Consider the following 23,331-nt stretch of genomic DNA (forward strand, 5'->3'; position numbering starts at 1 on the left):
GGGTCTCAGGATTGGAATGGGAAGGAGTTGGATATCACATCTCATGCTATAGGAAGGGTCTCAGGTTTGGTATAAGCATTGAGATATCACATCTCATGCTATAGGAAGGGTCTCAGGATTGGAATGGGAAGGAGTTGTATATGACATCTCATGCCATAGGAAGGGTCTTAGGTTTGGTATAAGCATTGAGATATCACATCTCTGCTATCGGAAGGGTCTCAGGATTGGAATGGGAAGGAGTTGGATATCCCATCTCATGTTATAGGAAGAGTCTCAGGTTTGGTATTAGAAGCATTGAGACATCACATCGCATGCTGTAGGAAGGGTCTCAGGATTGGAATGGGAAGGACTTGGGTATCACATCTCATGCTATATGGAGGGTCTCAAATTTGATATTAGAAGCATTGAGATATCACATCTCATGCTATAGGAGGGGTCTCAGGATTGGAATGGGAAGGAGTTGGATATCACATCTCATGCTATAGGAAGGGTCTCAGGTTTGGTATAAGCAGTGAGATATCACATCTCATGCTATAGGAAGTGTCTCAGGATTGGAATGGGAAGGAGTTGGATATCACATCTCATGTTATAGGAAGGATCTCAGGTTTGGTATAAGCATTGAGATATTACATCTCTGCTATCGGAAGGGTCTCACGATTGGAATGGGAAGGAGTTGGATATTCCCATCTCATGTTATAGGAAGGGTCTCAGGTTTGGTATTAGAAGCATTGAGATATCACATCTCATGCTATAGGAAGGGTCTCAGGATTGGAATGGGAAGGCCTTGGTTTTCACATCTCATGCTATAGGGAGGGTCTCAAGTTTGATATTAGAAGCATTGAGATATCACATCTCATGATATCGGAAGAGTCTCAGGATTGGAATGGGAAGGAGTTGGATATCACATCTCATGATAAAGGAAGGGTCTAAGGTTTGGAAGGGGAAGGATTTGGATATCACATCTCATGTTATAGGACGGGTCTCAGGTTTGGTATTAGAAGCATTGAGATATCAAGTCTCATTGTATAGGAAGGGTCTCAGAATTGGAATGGGAAGGAGTTTGATATCACATCTCAAGCTATAGGAAGGGTCTCAGGATTGGAATGGGAAGGAGTTTGATATCACATCTCATGCCATAGTATGGGTCTCAGGTTTGGTAGAAGCATTGGGATATCACATCTCATGCTATCGGAAGGGTATCAGGATTGGATTTGGAAGGAGTTGGATATCCCATCTCATGCTATAGGAAGGGTCTCAGGTTGGAATGGGAAGGAGTTGGATATCACATCTCATGTTATAGGAAGGGTCTCAGGATTGGAATGGAAAGGACTTGGATATCATATCTCATGCTATAGGAAGGCTCTCAGGTTTGGAAGGGGAAGGAGTTGGATATCACATTTCATGTTAGAGGAAGGATCTCAGGTTTGGTATTAGAGGCATTGAGATATCACATCTCATGCTATAGGAAGGGTCTCAGGATTGGAATGGGAAGGAGTTGGATATCACATCTCAAGCTATAGGAAGGGTCTCAGGTTTGGTATAAGCATTGAGATATCACATCTCATGCTATAGGAATGGTCTCAGGATTGGAATGGGAAGGAGTTGGATATCACATCTCATGTTATAGGAAAGATCTCAGGTTTGGTATTAGAAGCATTGAGATATCACATCTCATGCTATAAGCAGGGTCTCAGGATTGGAATGGGAAGGAGTTGTATATGGCATCCTATGCCATAGGAAGGGTCTCAGGTTTGGTATAAGCATTGAGATATCACATCTCATGCTATAGGAAGGGTCTCAGGATTGGAATGGGAAGGACTTGGATATCACATCTCATGCTATAGGCAGGATCTCAGGTTTGGAAAGGGAAGGAGTTGGATATCATATTTCATGTTAGAGGTAGGATCTCAGGTTTGTATTATAGGCATTGAGATATCACATCTCATGCTATCAGAAGGGTCTCAGGATTGGAATGGGAAGGAGTTGGATATCACATCTCATGCTAAAGGGAGGGTCTCAGGTTTGGAAGGGGAAGGATTTGGATATCACATCTCATGTTATAGGAAGGATCTCAGGTTTGGTATTAGAAGCATTGAGATATCACATTTCATGCTATCGGAAGGGTCTCAGGTTTGGTATTAGAGGCATTGAGATATCACATATCATGCTATCATAAGGGTCTCAGGATTGGAATGGGAAGGAGTTGGATATCACATTTCATGCTAAAGGGAGGGTCTCAGGTTTGGAAGGGGAAGGATTTGGATATCACATCACATGTTATAAGAAGGATCTCAGGTTTGGTATTAGAAGCATTGAGATATCACATCTCATGCTATCGGAAGGGTCTCAGGATTGGAATGGGAAGGAGTTGGATATCACATCTTATGCTATAGGAAGGGTCTCAGGTTTGGAACGGGAAGGAGTTGGATATCACATCTCATGTTATAGGAAGAGTCTCAGGTTTGGTATAAGCATTGAGATATCACATCTCTGCAATCGGAAGTGTCTCAGGATTGGGATGGGAATGAGTTGGATATCACATCTCATGCTATCGGAAGGGTCTCAGTTTTGGAACGGGAAGGAGTTGGATATCCCATCTCATGTTATAGGACGGGTCTCAGGTTTGGTATTAGAAGCATTGAGATATCACATCGCATGCTGTAGGAAGGGTCTCAGGATTGGAATGGGAAGGAGTTGGATATTACATTCTTGCTATAGGAAGGGTCTCATGTTTGGAATGGGAAGGAGTTGGATATCACATATACTATAGGAAGGGTCTCAGGTTTGGAACGGGAAGGAGTTGGATATCACATCTCATGCTATAGGAAGGGTCTCAGGTTTGGAATAAGCATTGAGAAATCACATCTCTGCTATCGGAAGTGTCTCAGGATTGGAATGGGAAGGAGTTGGATATCACATCTCATGTTATAGGACGGGTCTCAGGTTTGTTATTAGAATCATTGAGATATCATATTGTATGCTGTGGGAAGGGTCTAAGGATTGGAATGGGAAGGTCTTGGATATCACATCTCATGCTATAGGTAGGCTCTCAGATTTGGAAAGGGAAGGAGTTGGATATCACATTTCATGTTAGAGGAAGGATCTCAGATTTGGTATTAGAGGCATTGAGATATCACATTGTTAAGACGGATTTCTGAACTCTGTCCTGGTGGCGCAGAAGTTCAGAAGGCCAACCTAATTACTTGGAACAGGGTAACCTCTGGACAAGCCAGACCAATCAAGGTAGCGATCGCGGCGGTCAAGACTAGGTCTCAAGAGGGGTGAGGGTGACTGAAAGCCCGCAATGAGCACAAAAAGCAAGAGCGCTTACAAACTACTCCAAACAGTTGTTATATCAAAAATATATACACATTTATTTTAAGGCCTTTAAAACAACGACCGTAGCGAGAAAATCACAATATCACAATATTAAGCCAACACATACCATATCAACACAATATATATACAAATACGACAGTCTCAAGCATTAGAGGCACGAAATGTGTAGTCCACCTGCAAGGGAAGGAAAACAGGCAGTGCGATAATGCTTTAGACTCAGTTCGCCTTCAGAGGCACCTAACTAGATGGAAGTCCGAGCCCTGCGAAGAGTGGAGCCTTGTGCTCAAAGTACCTGCACACGCTGGTGCCAACGGGCAAAAGGAGAAGCTCTTCGGAGGAAGTCAGGCAGTTCGGGTTAGTGCACAGCAGAAGGAGAACAGGTTCCGCAACTCAAGCGCAGCCTCCACAGCGGGCAGAAGCAGAGCGCGAGTACGGACAAAAGGGTGCTGTTTTTACACAGCGGGGAAAAGCAATGGGCTACTGCAGGAGGGCGACCAGATCCTAGCTAAACTACTCACCGGTCCCCGAAGCAAGCAGACCCAGGCTTCTCCACGTTAGTTTCAGCAGCTGGCAGGTTCAGAAGAGCAGGGAACGCCTCGTAGTCGTGTAGAGCAAAAAGACGTCCCAATCGACGAAACCAGCACAGTTTGTTGCCGCAGCAGGACAACGGAGCGGCCGTGTGTATTCGAGCCAAATGTACACTCCTCCCTTCAGACTTGGGAACGCCAAGTGTACGAAGCGTGGGAGAGTGACAAGGACTCGAAATACAACACAACCTGGCGGCGGTTACAGAGCAGGACTCCCTTGTAAGCTGGTCAGTCAACTGGATGGCCCAGAGACACTTCCGAAGGCTTACTTGGCAGGAGTTGATGAAGTCGCCGGGAATAGCTGTTCCTGCTATTCCAAAGGTCGAAGCACCAGTACAGGCCTTCTGGTTCGATCAAAGGAGGAAAGGGTTTCACAGGACGACAGCAGTGCAAAGGAGGATTCCTTCAGCGGGTCACCAGCGATTCCTCGGTCCAGCCTCTTGGTTGCAGGATACTTGGCTCCTGTATTCCTTCGTTCGTGAGAACTCAGGAGATCGACATGGTAGTGGTGTTTCCAGCCCCCTCTTATCCACGGTTCCCTTCGCGCCAAAACGGAGGGGAGCCAATGGGAGATCCGCTCATCAACACACATACCATACGTGGACCAATCACGGACCACGGTGGTCCCAGGCATTCACACCACCCTAGACTCTCTGGCACCCAGGATGTGTATTGGGACCAGACATCCCAGCCCACACCCTGGAGGCACACAAAAGACATGTAGAAGCCCGCGAAAGCAACCACGTTTCACGGGAAAGTACATGCCCAAATAAGGAAGGCCCCGGGTCGCTCGACCTGGGGAAGGTGAAGGGAGCAAGACGGTCAGTGGACAGGACAAAGGAGCCTCGTGGTCTGGCCATTTTGGGAGCCAGGCCACCATTTTGGGTTCAGTGCGAAAAACGTGCTCAGAACGCCAAAAGGAGCTCAAAATAAACAAAACGATCGCTGCCACCATTCCAGTCCCTGAATGACTTGCACCGATCAAATACCATCCTAAAAGAGTATCTAGGGCCTGTAGAAGGCTAGAGACCCAAGAGAGCTGTAACTTAGCTTACAGTGCCCTCTTGTGTCATGTTGCACTAAAGCCGCAACACGATAAAAGAAACTACGGGAAACAGCGTTCCCCGGTACTGACTGTCTTAAGGGCATGCCAGTTTCCCCGTAAGAAAAGGAGCGAAAGCCCAGAGGAGTGCGGCCGAAGGCTGCACTTCTCTGGCAAAGTCAAGAACAAGGTGAAAAACAACAGCAAAAAGTTTAGGGGTTGCCACATGGAAGGAAAATTACCTACAATTACGAAATCTTTCCTAACACACATCTCATGCTATAGGAAGGGTCTCAGGATTGGAATGGGAAGGAGTTGGTTATCACATCTCATGCTATAGGAAGGGTCTCAGGTTTGGTATAAACATTGAGATATCACATCTCATGCTATAGGAAGGGTCTCAGGATTGGAATGGGAAGGAGTTGGATATCACATCTGATGTTATAGGAAGGATCTCAGGTTTGGTATTAGAAGCATTGAGACATCACATCTCATGCTATAGGAAGGGTCTCAGGATTGAAATGGAAGAAGTTGGATATCACATCTCATGCTATAGGAAGGGTCTCAGGTTTGGTATAAGCATTGAGATATCACATCTCATGCTATAGGAAGGGTCTCAGGATTGGAATGGGAAGGAGTTGTATATGACATCTCATGCCATAGGAAGGGTCTCAGGTTTGGTATAAGCATTGAGATATCACATCTCTGCTATCGGAAGGGTCTCAGGATTTGAATGGAAAGGAGTTGGATATCCCATCTCATGTTATAGGAAGAGTCTCAGGTTTGGTATTAGAAGCATTGAGATATCACATCTCATGCTATAGGAATGGTCTCAGGATTGGAATGGGAAGGAGTTTGATATCACATCTCATGCCATGTATGGGTCTCAGGTTTGGTATAAGCATTGAGATATCACATCTCATGCTATAGGAAGGGTCTCAGGATTGCAATGGGAAGGAGTTGTATATGACATCTCATGCCATAGGAAGGGTCTCAGGTTTGGTATAAGCATTGAGATATCACATCTCTGCTATCGGAAGGGTCTCAGGATTGGAATGGGAAGGAGTTGGATATCCCATCTCATGTTATAGGAAGAGTCTCAGGTTTGGTATTAGAAGCATTGAGATATCACATCTCATGCTATAGGAAGTGTCTCAGGATTGGAATGGGAAGGAGTTTGATATCACATCTCATGCCATGTATGGGTCTCAGGTTTTGTAGAAGCATTGGGATATCACATCTCATGCTATCGGAAGGGTATCAGGATTGGATTTGGAAGGATTTGGATATCACATTTCATGTTATAGGAAGGATCTCAGGTTTGGTATTAGAAGCATTGAGATATCACATCTCATGCTATCGGAAGGACCTCAGGTTTGGTATTATAGGCATTGAGATATCACATCTCATGCTATCAGAAGGGTCTCAGGATTGGAATGGGAAGGAGTCGGATATCACATTTCATGCTAAAGGGAGGGTCTCAGGTTTGGAAGTGGAAGGATTTGGATATCATATCTCATGTTATAGGAAGGATCTCAGGTTTGGTATTAGAAGCATTGAGATATCACATCTCATGCTATAGGAAGGGTCTCAGGATTGGAATGGGAAGGAGTTGGATATCACATCTCAAGCTATAGGAAGGGTCTCAGGATTGGAATGAGAAGGAGTTGGATATCACATCTCATGCTATAGGAAGGGTCTCAGGTCTGGAATCGGAAGGAGTTGTATATGACATTTCATGCCATAGGAAGGGTCTCAGGTTTGGTATAAGCATTGAGATATCACATCTCTGCTATTGGAAGGGTCTCAGGATTGGAATGGGAAGGAGTTGGATATCCCATCTCATTATAGGAAGGTGTAGTATTGTACCTATCTATTTGCACTGGGTGCACACAGTGCTGCTAGTAGAATACAGCTATGTCATATGGAATGTGATGGGACCTGATGGTTCCAGGAACTACAGTTGGGAACACAGGATGGGAGAACCTGACTGAAAGGATGTCATCTGTTTAGCTCTCTGCCCCTTTCTATATAACTAGCCCTGTAACTCTGTAACTTATAAATAAACTCACTCCTTTTATATATACTGGTCTCCTGTGCCTTACCTGAACCCAGATGTCTTCTTACCATTCCCGATACTACAAATGGCGACGAGGATGGGATTAACAGGTGTTGCTGGTTCCAGTTGGATTGATATATGTTTGCCTGTTGATCCCAAAATAAAAGGACCCACTGATGGAAATTCTGATGACTCCTGGCATCATAAAAATGCTCTTGGCAGAGGTCCATGATGAGCCCAGCAGTGGCACAGCCCAGCGCCTGCTTCCAGTGAGATACTTCATATATCAGCCTACACAAGGTATAAGTCCTGCCATTTTGTATCTATGTGGCAGGCAGCCGGCACGCAAAAGACTGTTGAAGAGCATTGATTAAGGTACTGTGCGGCATGCCTGGGGAGTTGCAGCAGCGTTTAATTAAGGGCTAGGGTGCTCATTGCAGCTGCTGAGTTACAGGGCTGGTGTGAATGAGACTTCCGAGCGACACACAACAGAAGTGTAAAATGGGGCTACACAGTCACTGGTATATTATGTGCAGCGGTGACCACACCGTCCTTAATATGGAGGTGCCGGTGTTCTGTACACCACAGATTACCTCAGACAAATGATGACGTTGCATAGTGCTCCGTTGTGTTGGCAGAGTTCAGAATGTTATGAACTTGGAATTCTAAGTTCCATTTGCTGCGCAGAGAAATGCCTGCATTTGTTTCCGTATGAGACTTGAACTTTAAAGGAAAAGCCCTAGCTGCGTGCCTGGCGTGATGACGTTTCCTAAGGAGGCTTTGTAGAATCCAGTGTATTTCCCACGTTATCGTGTGAGGGCAGGCAATATTGTGAACATCTCATCGTCAAGGGAAGCGCTGTGTTAAATGCACAAGGGATTTTAAAAGCATTTAATCTAGGATTCCTATTAAAAATGATTTCACAGCAGTCGTGTGCTGATTGTGAAGAAATTCACCGGCAGCAGTTCCAGCGGATTTATGGATGGATGACACATTCTTGCATGAGATGATTGAAACACAGCGTTGCCGCGATTGAAACTATTTATTTACTTTGCCATTAACCTGCCAGAGTTTATTTATGATGCTTACTGAAGGGGGCTTTTGCATGCCTTTCACGCCAACGAGAGCACTAAGGGCACTGTGTGTTTTCGTGTTGCTGCGGATATTTTCTGCGTGAAATTTATGGCACTGACAACGTTTCTGACAACGTTTCTGATTTTCATGCTGAGTAAACACGAGGCACAGGTACTTTTGGTGTTTCCTCTTGTGTTTCGAATGCAGTTACAGTCAACGTGTAAATTATGGACTATATATGCACGTTATCAATTTTATTGAGAATGCCAGTTAAATATGTTTTGCCTCATTTTGCTGGAAACTGATAATTTTGAGGAACATATTGTTTTTACTCCCGATATATGTCTTCGAGCAATTCATGGACAATTTTCAGTTTTGATGATATTATTCTCAGTTTTTATGTGGAATTTTAATTGCATGTTTAAATCTGATGCAATGTATTATTATTATTATGGATTGTGCCATGAATGTATGTATTGGTAAGTGCTAATGACTAAAAGGGTGAATAGTGTAATAGGTGATTGCATTTACTTTATGAGGATGAGTGGTTGTATGGGTTTATGCATAACACTATATCACACCAACAACCTAACCAACAAACACAAAGAAAAAAATGTTTTTTTCCTGCGTGTAGTGTTTAACAATATTATAAGATTTTCAGGTTTTCAAATGCTGTATTTCATATATGTTTGCAATGCATATTGATATTTTAAATGTGTTATTTCCAAGGGGAAATATGTTCATTAATAATATATTATCCAAGATGTGGATTGGAATAAGTATAATTTAAGTGGCACAGCATCGTTCTGTTGTCATGTTAGAGTATAATATTTTTTTCTTGGCACAGCATCGTTCTGATGTCATGAAATATATAAGTGAAATTGCTGAGTGATCTCCATGTTAAAGGAGATAGCCCTATGGTTAAATGTGACATGAATGTTGCATGGTATGTATACCATTTTTTGGGCATATTACATATGGCATGCATGTGAAGATATTACCGGTTTATTTTCCTTGGCCTAACATGTTTTTTTTTAAACTTTGGATGCTTTCAATTTTTGGCCGCATTCAAAACAATTTTGTTTTCAAAGATCTTTTGCACTTGGACTCAGATCTGATCAGTCTCTGTCGTGGTGTATTCTCTTCTCGCGATGTTCTTTTCCAGCTGCGTTGTATTAATGTGATCTTTGTTTTCTGAGTTTTCTTTTCTGCATTTTCCCACTTTTCATTGTTTCTTATGGCAGGGTGTGTATGTGAATATGTGATGGCGCAAACCACAGGTATTTCTGTGAGGAATGGTGGTGTATGTAGTTATGCAGTTATGGTTGTGAGGCAAATGTTGATAAGGATAAAATATAATAGGTTCATATGAATGTTAGATAGTTCCTGATGGTTGCGTGAGTACGCGGTTGTGCTGGGTGTGGCAGACCCTTGTCTCCAGGTGGCAGATGGAGTGGGAGGAGATACGCTCTGTTGGTTGAGAGTGTGGCAAGGAACGTATGTGCTCGCAAGTGGCAGTTGTGAGGCCCGGGAGTGGCAGTCCCAGGCAGGTGGTGATTTGTGTACTTGATTGTTTTGATTGTTAGTTACGTGAATGTGGATACGCTTTCTGGGTTGTGAATGTTGTAATGGTTTTACGGATTTGCAGGAGTGTGTAATTTTGATAGCCTCTTTTAATGCTTGGTTTGTGATACTTTGGTGTTCAATTGAAGAGAGGGAGATGTGTAGTGTTGTACTTATCTATTTGCACTGGGTGCACACAGTGCTGCTGATGGTAGAACACAGCTATGTCATATGGAATGTGATGGGACCTGAAGGTTCCAAGAACTACAGTTGGTAACACAGGATGGGAGAACCGTACTGAAAGGATGTCATCTGTTTAGCTCCCTGCCCCTTTCTATATAACTAGCCCTGTAACTCTAACTTATAAATAAACTTACTCCTTTTATATATACAAGTCTCCTGTGCCTTACCTGAATCCAGATGTCTTCTTACCATCCCTGATACTACAAATGGCGACGAGGATGGGATGTTAACCTCCAGGGATTTATACACCGCGTTACGATGGAGTTGTTCTGGTCAATTTTAAAAGGAAAGCAGATGACTCGCAGTGCAACACCAGCGCTGCATCTGGAGCACAATGAAATGGGTTTTAATTAAAATGAATGCCGATACGTTTGCTGCTGTATTTACAGAGTGTTGGCAGTACTTCATGGAGAAATGGACGAATTGACAGATACTGTGTTTTATAAACCGCAGCGCTGCCGAGACAAGGTTAAAGGTTAATGATTTACTTTGCCATTAACCTGCCAGAACTTATTTATGGTACGAAATGAAGGGGGCATTAGCAATGCCTTCCACACTAATGAAAGCAGTGTTTATTCCACGTGTAATTCATGGACATTTTACTTTTAAGTACAGAAATGTTTCTGGCTGATGTTTCATGTGTATTTTATGCACTTCAATCTATTTAAATGTTTAATAGTAATGAAATTTTGTAATGCTTGCAACTAATAGGAACCAGTCAGTATTGCCATAATCTGAATGTTTAGGGTGTGTGCCATGGTAGTATATGTTACCTTGTATGGATGCATATGCCAATATTTAAAAGGGTAACAGAGTGCAATTGGTGATTGCATTCACTTTATGAGGGAGAGAGGTTGTGTGTGTTTATGCATAACACTATATCACACCAACAACCTAACCAACAAACAACACAAAGAAAAAGAAAATGTTTTTTTCCTGTGTGTAGTGTTTAACAATATTATAGGATTTTCAGGTCTCCAAATGCTGCAATTCATATATATATTTGCAATGCATATTGATATTTTAAATGTGTATCAATCCAAAGGGGAAATATGTTCATTAATGATATATTATCCATGATGTGGATTGTAATAAGTATAATTTAAATGGCACAGCATCGTTCTGATGCCATGTTATAGTATAACATTTTGGCACAGCATCGTTCTGATGTCATGCAATACATGAGTGAAAAAAATGAGTGATTTCATGTTAAATGAGAAAGCCCTATGGTTAAATGTGACACGAATGTTGCGTGGTACGTATACAATTTTTGGGCATAGTACTTATGGCATGCATATTAATATATTACCAGTTTATTTTCCTTGGCCTAACATGTTTTTTAAAACTTTGGATGCTTTCAATTTTTGGCTGCATTCAAAACAATTTTGTTTTCAAAGATCTTTTGCACTTGGACTCAGATCTGATCAGTCTCTGTCGCGGTGTATTCTCTTCTCGCGCTGTTCTTTTCCAGTTGCGTTGTTTTAATGTGATCTTTGTTTTGTGAGTTTTCTTTTCTGCATTTTCCCACTTTTCATTGTTTCTTATGGCAGGGTGTGTATGTGAATATGTGATGGCGCAAACCACAGGTGTTTCGGAGAGGAATGGTGGTGTATGTAGTTATGCAGTTATGGTTGTGAGGCAAATGTAATGTTGATAAGGATAAAATATAAGAGGTTCATATGAATGTTAGATAGTTCCTGATGGTTGCGTGAGTACGCGGTTGTGCTGGGTGTGGCAGACCCTTGTCTCCATGTGACAGGTGGAGTGGGAGGAGATACGCTTTGATGGTTGAGAGTGTGGCAAAGAACGTATGTGCTCGCAAGTGGCAGTTGTGAGGCCCGGGAGTGGCAGTCCCGGGCAGGTGGTGATTTGTGTATTTGATTGTTTTGATTGTTAGTTACGTGAATGTGGATACGCTTTCTTGGTTGTGAATGTTGTATAGGTTTTACGGATTTGCAGGAGTGTGTAATTTTGAGAGCCTCTTTTAATGCTTGGTTTGTGATGCTTTGTTTAGTGTTCAATTGAAGAGAGGGAGATGTGTAGTATTGTACCTATCTATTTGCACTGGGTGCACACAGTGCTGCTAGTAGAATACAGCTATGTCATATGGAATGTGATGGGACCTGAGGGTTCCAGGAACTACAGTTGGGAACACAGGATGGGAGAACCTGACTGAAAGGATGTCATCTGTTTAGCTCTCTGCCCCTTTCTATATAACTAGCCCTGTAACTCTGTAACTTATAAATAAACTCACTCCTTTTATATATACTGGTCTCCTGTGCCTTACCTGAACCCAGATGTCTTCTTACCATTCCCGATACTACAGAAGGGTCTCAGGTTTGGTATTAGAAGCATTGAGATATCACATCTCATGGTATAGGACGGGTCTCAGGATTGGAATGGGAAGGACATGGATATCACATCTCTTGTTATAGGAAGGGTCTCAGGTTTGGTATTAGAAGCATTGAGATATCACATCTCATGCTATAGGAAGGGTCTCAGGATTGGAATGGGAAGGACTTGGATATCCCATCTCATGTTATAGGAAGGGTCCCAGGTTTGGTATTAGAAGCATTGAGATATCACATCTCATGCTATAGGAAGGGTCTCAGAATTGGAATGGGGAGGAGTTGGATATCACATCTCAAGCTATAGGAAGGGTCTCAGGATTGGAATGGGAAGGACTTGGATATCACATCTCATGCTATAGGAAGGCTCTCAGGTTTGGAAGGGGAAGGAGTTGGATATCACATTTCATGTTAGAGGTAGGATCTCAGGTTTGGTATTAGAGGCATTGAGATATCACATCTCATGCTATCAGAAGGATCTCAGGATTGGAATGGGAAGGAGTTGGATATCACATCTCATGCTAAAGGGAGGGTCTCAGGTTTGGAAGGGGAAGGATTTGGATATTACATCTCGTGTTATAGGAATTATCTCAGGTTTGGTATTAGAAGCATTGAGATATCACATCTCATGCTATCGGAAGGATCTCAGGTTTGGTGTTAGAAGCATTGAGATATCAAATCTCATGCTATAGGAAGGGTCTCAGGATTGGAATGGGAAGGAGTTGGATATCACATCTCATGCTATAGGAAGGGTCTCAGGATTGGAATGGGAAGGAGTTGTATATGACATCTCATGCCACAGGAAGGGTCTCAGGTTTGGTATAAGCATTGAGATATCACATCTCTGCTATCGGAAGGGTCTCAGGATTGGAATGGGAAGGAGTTGGATATCCCATCTTATGTTATAGGAAAGGTCTCAGGTTTGGTATTAGAAGCATTGAGATATCACATCTCATGCTATCAGAAGGGTCTCAGGATTGGAATGGGAAGGAGTCGGATATCACATCTCATGCTAAAGGGAGGGTCTCAGGTTTGGTATTAGAAGCATTGAGATATCACATCTCATGTTATAGGTAGAATCTCAGGTTTGGTATTAGAGGCATTGAGATATCACATCTCATGCTATCAGAAGGGTCTCAGGATTGGTATGGGAAGGAGTCGGATATCACATCTCATGCTAAAGGGAGGGTCTCAGGTTTGGTATTAGAAGCATTGAGATATCACATCTCATGTTATAGGAAGAATCTCAGGTTTGGTATTAGAGGCATTGAGATATCACATCTCATGCTATAGGAAGGGTCTCAGGATTGGAATGGGAAGGAGTTGGATATCACATCTCATGCTAAACGAAGGGTCTCAGTTTTGGTAGAAGCATTGAGATATCACATCTCATGGTATAGGAAGGGTCTCAGTATTGGAATGGGAAGGAGTTGGATATCACATCTCATCCAATAGGAAGGATCTCAGGATTGGAATGGGAAGGATTTGGATGTCACATCTCTTGCTATAGGAAGGGTCTCAGTTTTTTTATTAGAAACATTGAGATATCACATCTCATGCTATAGGAAGGGTTTCAGGATTGGAATGGGAAGGATTTGTATATCACATCTCATGCTAAAGGAAGGGTCTCAGGTTTGGAAGGGGAAGGATTTGGATATCATATCTCATGTTATAGGACGGGTCGCAGGTTTGGTATTAGAAGCTTTGAGATATCACATCTCATGCTATAGGAAGGTCTCAGGATTGGAATGGGAAGGAGTTGGATATCCCTTCTCATGCTATAGGAAGGTTCTCAGGTTGGAATGGGAAGGAGTTGGATATCACATCTCATGTTATAGGAAGGGTCTCAGGATTGGAATGGGAAGGATTTGGATATCACATCTCTTGCTATAGGAAGGGTCTCAGGTTTTTTATTAGAAACATTGAGATATCACATCTCATGCTATAGGAAGGGTTTCAGGATTGGAATGGGAAGGATTTGGATATCACATCTCATGCTAAAGGAAGGGTCTCAGGTTTGGAAGGGGAAGGATTTGGATATCATATCTCATGTTATAGGACGGGTCCCAGGTTTGGTATTAGAAGCTTTGGGATATCACATCTCAAGCTATAGGAAGGTTCTCAGGTTTGGAAGGGGAAGGATTTGGATCTCACATCTCATGTTTTAGGACGGGTCTCAGGTTTGGTATTAGAAGCATTGAGATATCACATCTCATGCTATAGGAAGGGTCTCAGGATTGGAATGGGAAGGAGTTGGATATCACATCTCATGCCATAGGAAGGGTCTCAGGTTTGGTACAAGCATTGAGATATCACATCTCTGCTATCGGAAGGGTCTCAGGATAGGAATGGGAAGGAGTTGGATATCACATCTCAAGCTATCTCAGGATTGGAATGGGAAGGAGTTTGATATCACATCTCAAGCTATAGGAAGGTTCTCAGGTTTGGAAGGGGAAGGATTTGGATCTCACATCTCATGTTTTAGGACGGGTCTCAGGTTTGGTATTAGAAGCATTGAGATATCACATTTCATGGTATAGGAAGGGTCTCAGGATTGGAATGGGAAGGAGTTGGATATCAGATCTCAAGCTATCACAGGATTGAGAAGCATTGATTTGGATTTCACATCTCATGTTATAGGATGGTTCTCATGTTTGGTTTTAGAAGCATTGAGATATCACATCTAATGCTATCGGAAGGGTCTCAGGTTTGGAAAGGGAAGGATTTGGATTTCACATATGTTATTGGATGGTTCTCATGCTATAGGAAGGGTCTCACGATTGGAATGGGAAGGATTTGGATATCACATCTCATGCTATAGGAAGGGTCTCAGGATTGGAATGGGAAGGAGTTGGATATCACATCTCATGCTATAGGAAGGGTCTCAGGAATGGAATGGGAAGGAGTTTTATATGACATCTCATGCCATAGGAAGGATCTCAGGTTTGGTATTAGAAGCATTGAGACATCACATCTCATGTTATAGGAAGGGTCTCAGGATTGGAATGGGAAGGAGTTGGATATCACATCTCATGCTATAGGAAGGGTCTCAGGTTTGGTATAAGCATTGAGATATCACATCTCATGCTATAGGAAGGGTCTCAGGATTGGAATGGGAAGGAGTTGTATATGACATCTCATGCCATAGGAAGGGTCTCAGGTTTGGTATCAGCATTGAGATATCACATCTCTGCTATCGGAAGGGTCTCAGGATTGGAATGGGAAGGAGTTGGATATCCCATTTTATGTTATAGGAAGGGTCTCAGGTTTGGTATTAGAAGCATTGAGATATCACATCTCATGCTATAGGAAGGGTCTCAGGATTGGAATGGGAAGGACTTGAATATCCCATCTCATGCTATAGGGAGGCTCTCACGTTTGGAAAGGGAAGGAGTTGGATATCACATTTCATGTTAGAGGTAGGATCTCAGGTTTGGTATTAGAGGCATTGAATATCACATCTCATGCTATCAGAAGGGTCTCAGGATTGGAATGGGAAGGAGTTGGATATCACATCTCATGCTAAAGGGAGGGTCTCAGGTTTGGAAGGGGAAGGATTTTGATATCACATCTCATGTTATAGGAAGGATCTCAGGTTTGGTATTAGAGGGATTGAGATATCACATCTCATGCTATCGGAAGGGTATCAGGATTGGATTTGGAAGTAGTTGGATATCCCATCTCATGCTATAGGAAGGGTCTCAGGTTGGAATGGGAAGGAATTGGATATCACATCTCATGTTATAGGAAGGGTCTCAGGATTGGAATGGGAAATACTTCGATATCACATCTCATGCTATAGGAAGGCTCTCAGGTTTGCAAGGGGAAGGAGTTGGATATCACATTTCATGTTAGAGGTAGGATCTCAGGTTTGGTATTAGAGGCATTGAGATATCACATCTCATGCTATCAGAAATGTCTCAGGATTAGAATGGGAAGGAGTTGGATATCACATCTCATGCTGAAGGGAGGGTCTCTGGTTTGGAAGGGGAAGGATTTGGATATCACATCTCATGTTATAGGAAGGATCTCAGGTTTGGTATTAGAAGCATTGAGATATCACATCTCATGCTATAGGAAGGGTGTCAGGTTTGGAATGGGAAGGAATTGGATATCACATCTCATGTCATAGGAAGGATCTCAGGTTTGGTATTAGAAGCATTGAGATGTCACATCTCATGCTATAGGAATGGTCTCAGGATTGGAATGGGAAGGAGTTGGATATTAGATTCTTGCTATAGAAAGGGTCTCAGGTTTGGAACGGGAAGGAGTTGGATATCACATCTCATGTTATAGGAAGGGTCTCAGGTTTGGTCTAAGCATTGAGATATCACATCTCTGCTATCAGAAGTTTCTCAGGATTGAAATGGGAAGGAGTTGGATATCCCATCTCATGTTATAGGACGGGTCTCAGGTTTGGTAATAGAATCATTGAGATATCACATCTCATGCTGTAGGAAGTGTCTAAGGATTGGAATGGGAAGGACTTGGATATCACATCTCATGCTATAGGTAGACTCTCAGGTTTGGAAAGGGAAGGAGTGGGATATCACATTTCATGTTCAAGGAAGGATCTCAGGTTTGGTATTAGAGGCATTGAGATATCACATCTCATGCTATAGGAAGGGTCTCAGGATTGGAATGGGAAGGATTTGGATATCACATCTCATGCTATAGGAAGGGTCTCAGGTTTGGTATAAGCATTGAGATATCACATCTCATGCTATAGGAAGGGTCTCAGGATTGGAATGGGAAGGAGTTGGATATCACATCTCATGCCATAGGAAGGGTCTCAGGTTTGGCACAAGCATTGAGATATCACATCTCTGCTATCGGAAGGGTCTCAGGATAGGAATGGGAAGGAGTTGGATATCACATCTCAAGCTATCTCAGGATTGGAATGGGAAGGAGTTTGATATCACATCTCAAGCTATAGGAAGGTTCTCAGGTTTGGAGGGGGAAGGATTTGGATCTCACATCTCATGTTTTAGGACGGGTCTCAGGTTTGGTATTAGAAGCATTGAGATATCACATCTCATGGTATAGGAAGGGTCTCAGGATTGGAATGGGAAGGAGTTGGATATCACATCTCAAGCTATCACAGGATTGGAATGGGAAGGAGTTTGATATCACATCTCAAGCTATAGGAAGGGTCTCAGGTTTGGAAAGGGAAGGATTTGGATTTCACATCTCATGTTATAGGATGGTTCTCATGTTTGGTTTTAGAAGCATTGAGATATCACATCTAATGCTATCGGAAGGGTCTCAGGTTTGGAAAGGGAAGGATTTGGATTTCACATATGTTATTGGATGGTTCTCAGGTTTGGTTTTAGAAGGATTAAGATATCACATCCCATGCTATAGGAAGGGTCTCAGGTTTTGGAATGGGAAGGAGTTGGATACACATCTCATGTTATAGGAAGGATCTCAGGTTTGGTATTAGAAACATTTTGATATCACATATCATGCTATAGGAAGGGTCTCAGGATTGGAATGGGAAGGAGTTGGATATGACATCTCATGCCACAGGAAGGGTCTCAGGTTTGGTATAAGCATTGAGATATCACATCTCTGCTATCGGAAGGGTCTCAGGATTGGAATGGGAAGGAGTTGGATATCCCATCTTATGTTATAGGAAAGATCTCAGGTTTGAAAGGGGAAGGATTTGGACATCACATCTCATGTTTTAGGACGGGTGTCAGGTTTGGTATTAGAAGCATTGAGATATCACATCTCATGGTATAGGAAGGGTCTCAGGATTGGAATGGGAAGGAGTTGGATATCACATCTCATGCTAAAGGAAAGATCTCAGGTTTGGAAGGGGAAGGATTTGGACATCACATCTCATGTTTTAGGACGGGTGTCAGGTTTGGTATTAGAAGCATTGAGATATCACATCTCATGGTATAGGAAGGGTCTCAGGATTGGAATGGGAAGGAGTTGGATATCACATCTCATGCTAAAGGAAAGATCTCAGGTTTGGAAGGGGAAGGATTTGGACATCACATCTCATGTTTTAGAACGGGTGTCAGGTTTGGTATTAGAAGCATTGAGATATCACATCTCATGGTATAGGAAGGGTCTCAGGATTGGAATGGGAAGGAGTTTGATATCACATCTCATGCAATCGGAAGGGTCTCAGGTTTGGAATGGGAAGGAGTTGGATATCACATCTCATGTTATAGGAAGGATCTCAGGTTTATTATTAGAAGCATTGAGATATCACATCTCATGCTATAGGAAGGGTCTCAGGATTGGAATCGGAAGGAGTTGTATTTGACATCTCATGCCATAGGAAGGGTCTCAGGTTTGGTATAAGCATTGAGATATCACATCTCTGCTATCGGAAGGGTCTCAGGATTGGAATGGGAAGGAGTTGGATATCCCATCTCATTATAGCAAGGGTCTCAGGTTTGGTATTAGAAGCATTGAGATATCACATCTCATGCTATAGGAAGGGTCTCAGGATTGGAATGGGAACGACTTGGATATCACATCTCATGATAAAGGAAGGGTCTAAGGTTTGGAAGGGGAAGGATTTGGATATCACATCTCATGTTATAGGACCGGTCTCAGGTTTGGTATTAGAAGCATTGAGATATCAAGTCCCATGGTATAGGACGGGTCTCAGAATTGGAATGGGAAGGAGTTGGATATCACATCTCAAGCTATAGGAAGGGTGTCAGGATTGGAATGGGAAGGAGTTTGATATCACATCTCATGCCATGGTATGGGTCTCAGGTTTTGTAGAAGCATTGGGATATCACATCTCATGCTATCGGAAGGGTATCAGGATTGGATTTGGAAGGAGTTGGATATCCCATCTCATGCTATAGGAAGGGTCTAAGGTTGGAATGGGAAGGAGTTGGACATCACATCTCATGTTATAGGAAGGGTATCAGGATTGGAATGGGAAGGACTTGGATATCACATCTCATGCTATAGGAAGGCTATCAGGTTTGGAAGGGGAAGGATTTGGATATCACATCTCATGCTATAGGAAGGGTCTCAGGTTTGGTATAAGCATTGAGATATCACATCTCATGCTATAGAAACGGTCTCAAGATTGCAATGGGAAGGAGTTGGATATCACATCTCATGTTATAGGAAGGATCTCAGATTTGGTATTAGAAGCATTGAGACATCACATCTCATGCTATAGGAAGTGTCTCAGGATTGGAATGGGAAGGAGTTGGATATCACATCTCATGTTATAGGAAGGGTCTCAGGATTGGAATGGGAAGCACTTCGATATCACATCTCATGTTATAGGAAGGCTTCCAGGTTTAGAAGGGGAAGGAGTTGGATATCACATTTCATGTTAGAGGTAGGATCTCAGGTTTGGTATTAGAGGCATTGAGATATAACATCTCATGCTATCAGAAGGGTCTCAGGATTGGAATGGGAAGGAGTTGGATATCACATCTCATGCTAAAGGGAGGGTCTCAGGTTTGGAAGGGGAAGGATTTGGATATCACATCTCATGCTATAGGAAGGGTCTCAGGATTGGAATGGGAAGGATTTGGATATCACATCTCATGCTATAGGAAGGGTCTCAGGTTTGGTATAAGCATTGAGATATCACATCTCATGCTATAGGAAGGGTCTCAGGATTGGAATGGGAAGGAGTTGGATATCACATCTCATGCTATAGGTAGGCTCTCAGTTTTGGAAAGGGAAGGTTTTGGATATCACATCTCATGGTATAGGAAGGGGCTCAGTATTGGAATGGGAAGGAGTTGGATATCACATCTCATCCAATAGGAAGGATCTCAGGATTGGAATGGGAAGGAGTTGGATATCACATCTCATGCTATAGGAAGGGTCTCAGGAATGGAATGGGAAGGAGTTTTATATGACATCTCATGCCATAGGAAGGATCTCAGGTTTGGTATTAGAAGCATTGAGACATAACATCTCATGTTATAGGAAGGGTCTCAGGATTGGAATGGGAAGGAGTTGGATATCACATCTCATGCTATAGGAAGGGTCTCAGGTTTGGTATAAGCATTGAGATATCACATCTCATGCTATAGGAAGGGTCTAAGGATTGGAATGGGAAGGAGTTGTATATGACATCTCATGCCATAGGAAGGGTCTCATGTTTGGTATCAGCATTGAGATATCACATCTCTGCTATCGGAAGGGTCTCAGGATTGGAATGGGAAGGAGTTGGATATCCCATCTTATGTTATAGGAAGGGTCTCAGGTTTGGTATTAGAAGCATTGAGATATCACATCTCATGTTATAGGAAGGGTCTCAGGATTGGAATGGGAAGGAGTTGGATATCACATCTCATGCTATAGGAAGGGTCTCAGGTTTGGTATAAGCATTGAGATATCACATCTCATGCTATAGGAAAGGTCTCAGGATTGGAATGGGAAGGAGTTGGATATCACATCTCATGCTATAGGAAGGGTCTCAGGTTTGGTATAAGCATTGAGATATCACATCCCATGCTATAGGAAGGGTCTCAGGATTGGAATGGGAAGGAGTTGTATATGACATCTCATGCCATAGGAAGGGTCTCAGGTTTGGTATCAGCAATGAGATATCACATCTCTGTTATCGGAAGGGTCTCAGGATTGGAATGGGAAGGAGTTGGATATCCCATCTCATGCTATAGGAAGGGTCTCAGGATTGGAATGGGAAGGACTTGAATATCCCATCTCATGCTATAGGGAGGCTCTCACGTTTGGAAAGGGAAGGAGTTGGATATCACATTTCATGTTAGAGGTAGGATCTCAGGTTTGGTATTAGAGGCATTGAATATCACATCTCATGCTATCAGAAGGGTCTCAGGATTGGAATGGGAAGGAGTTGGATATCACATCTCATGCTAAAGGGAGGGTCTCAGGTTTGGAAGGGGAAGGATTTTGATATCACATCTCATGTTATAGGAAGGATCTCAGGTTTGGTATTAGAGGGATTGAGATATCACATCTCATGCTATCGGAAGGGTATCAGGATTGGATTTGGAAGTAGTTGGATATCCCATCTCATGCTATAGGAAGGGTCTCAGGTTGGAATGGGAAGGAGTTGGATATCACATCTCATGTTATAGGAAGGGTCTCAGGATTGGAATGGGAAATACTTCAATATCACATCTCATGCTATAGGAAGGCTCTCAGGTTTGCAAGGGGAAGGAGTTGGATATCACATTTCATGTTAGAGGTAGGATCTCAGGTTTGGTATTAGAGGCATTGAGATATCACATCTCATGCTATCAGAAATGTCTCAGGATTGGAATGGGAAGGAGTTGGATATCACATCTCATGCTAAAGGGACGGTCTCTGGTTTGGAAGGGGAAGGATTTGGATATCACATCTCATGTTATAGGAAGGATCTCAGGTTTGGTATTAGAAGCATTGAGATATCACGTCTCATGCTATAGGAAGGGTCTCAGGTTTGGAATGGGAAGGAATTGGATATCACATCTCATGTCATAGGAAGGATCTCAGGTTTGGTATTAGAAGCATTGAGATATCACATCTCATGCTATAGGAATGGTCTCAGGATTGGAATGGGAAGGAGTTCGATATTAGATTCTTGCTATAGAAAGGGTCTCAGGTTTGGAACGGGAAGGAGTTGGATATCACATCTCATGTTATAGGAAGGGTCTCAGGTTTGGTCTAAGCATTGAGATATCACATCTCTGCTATCGGAAGTTTCTCAGGATTGAAATGGGAAGGAGTTGGATATCCTATCTCATGTTATAGGACGGGTCTCAGGTTTGGTAATAGAATCATTGAGATATCACATCTCATGCTGTAGGAAGTGTCTAAGGATTGGAATGGGAAGGACTTGGATATCACATCTCATGCTATAGGTAGACTCTCAGGTTTGGAAAGGGAAGGAGTGGGATATCACATTTCATGTTCAAGGAAGGATCTCAGGTTTGGTATTAGAGGCATTGAGATATCACATCTCATGCTATAGGAAGGGTCTCAGGATTGGACTGGGAAGGATTTGGATATCACATCTCATGCTATAGGAAGGGTCTCAGGTTTGGTATAAGCATTGAGATATCACATCTCATGCTATAGGAAGGGTCTCAGGATTGGAATGGGGAGGAGTTGGATATCACATCTCATGCTATAGGTAGGCTCTCAGGTTTGGAAGGGGAAGGATTTGGATATCACATTTCATGTTATAGGAAGGATCTCAGGTTTGGTATTAGAGGCATTGAGATATCACATCTCATGCTATAGGAAGGGTCTCACGATTGGAATGGGAAGGATTTGGATATCACATCTCATGCTATAGGAAGGGTCTCAGGTTTGGTATAAGCATTGAAATATCACATCCCATGCTATAGGAAGGGTCTCAGGATTGGAATGGAAGGAGTTGGATATCACATCTCATGTTATAGGAAGGATCTCAGATTTGGTATTAGAAGCATTGAGATATCACATCTCATGCTATAGGAAGGGTCTCAGGATTGGAATGGGAAGGAGTTGGATATCACATCTCATGTTATAAAAAGGGTCTCAGGATTGGAATGGGAAGGACTTCGATATCACATCTCATGTTATAGGAAGGCTCCCAGGTTTGGAAGGGGAAGGAGTTGGATATCACATTTCATGTTAGAGGTAGAATCTCAGGTTTGGTATTAGAGGCATTGAGATATAACATCTCATGCTATCAGAAGGGTCTCAGGATTGGAATGGGAAGGAGTTGGATATCACATCTCATGCTAAAGGGAGGGTCTCAGGTTTGGAAGGGGAAGGATTTGAAAATCACATCTCGTGTTATAGGAAGGATCTCAGGTTTGGTATTAGAAGAATTGAAATATCACATCTCATGCTATCGGAAGGATCTCAGGTTTCGTATTAGAAGCATTGAGATATCACATCTCATGCTATCAGAATGGTCTCAGGATTGGAATGGGAAGGAGTTGGATATCACATCTCATGCTAAAGGGAGGGTCTCTGGTTTGGAAGGGGAAGGATTTGGATATCACATCTCATGTTATAGGAAGGATCTCAGGTTTGTTATTAGAAGCATTGAGATATCACATCTCATGCTATAGGAAGGGTCTCAGGATTGGAATGGGAAGGAGTTGGATATCATAT

The sequence above is a fragment of the Ambystoma mexicanum genome, unplaced genomic scaffold, assembly GCF_040938575.1.
Source record: "Ambystoma mexicanum isolate Mex_15411 unplaced genomic scaffold, UKY_AmexF1_1 Mex_scaf12, whole genome shotgun sequence".
NCBI lineage: Eukaryota > Metazoa > Chordata > Amphibia > Caudata > Ambystomatidae > Ambystoma > Ambystoma mexicanum.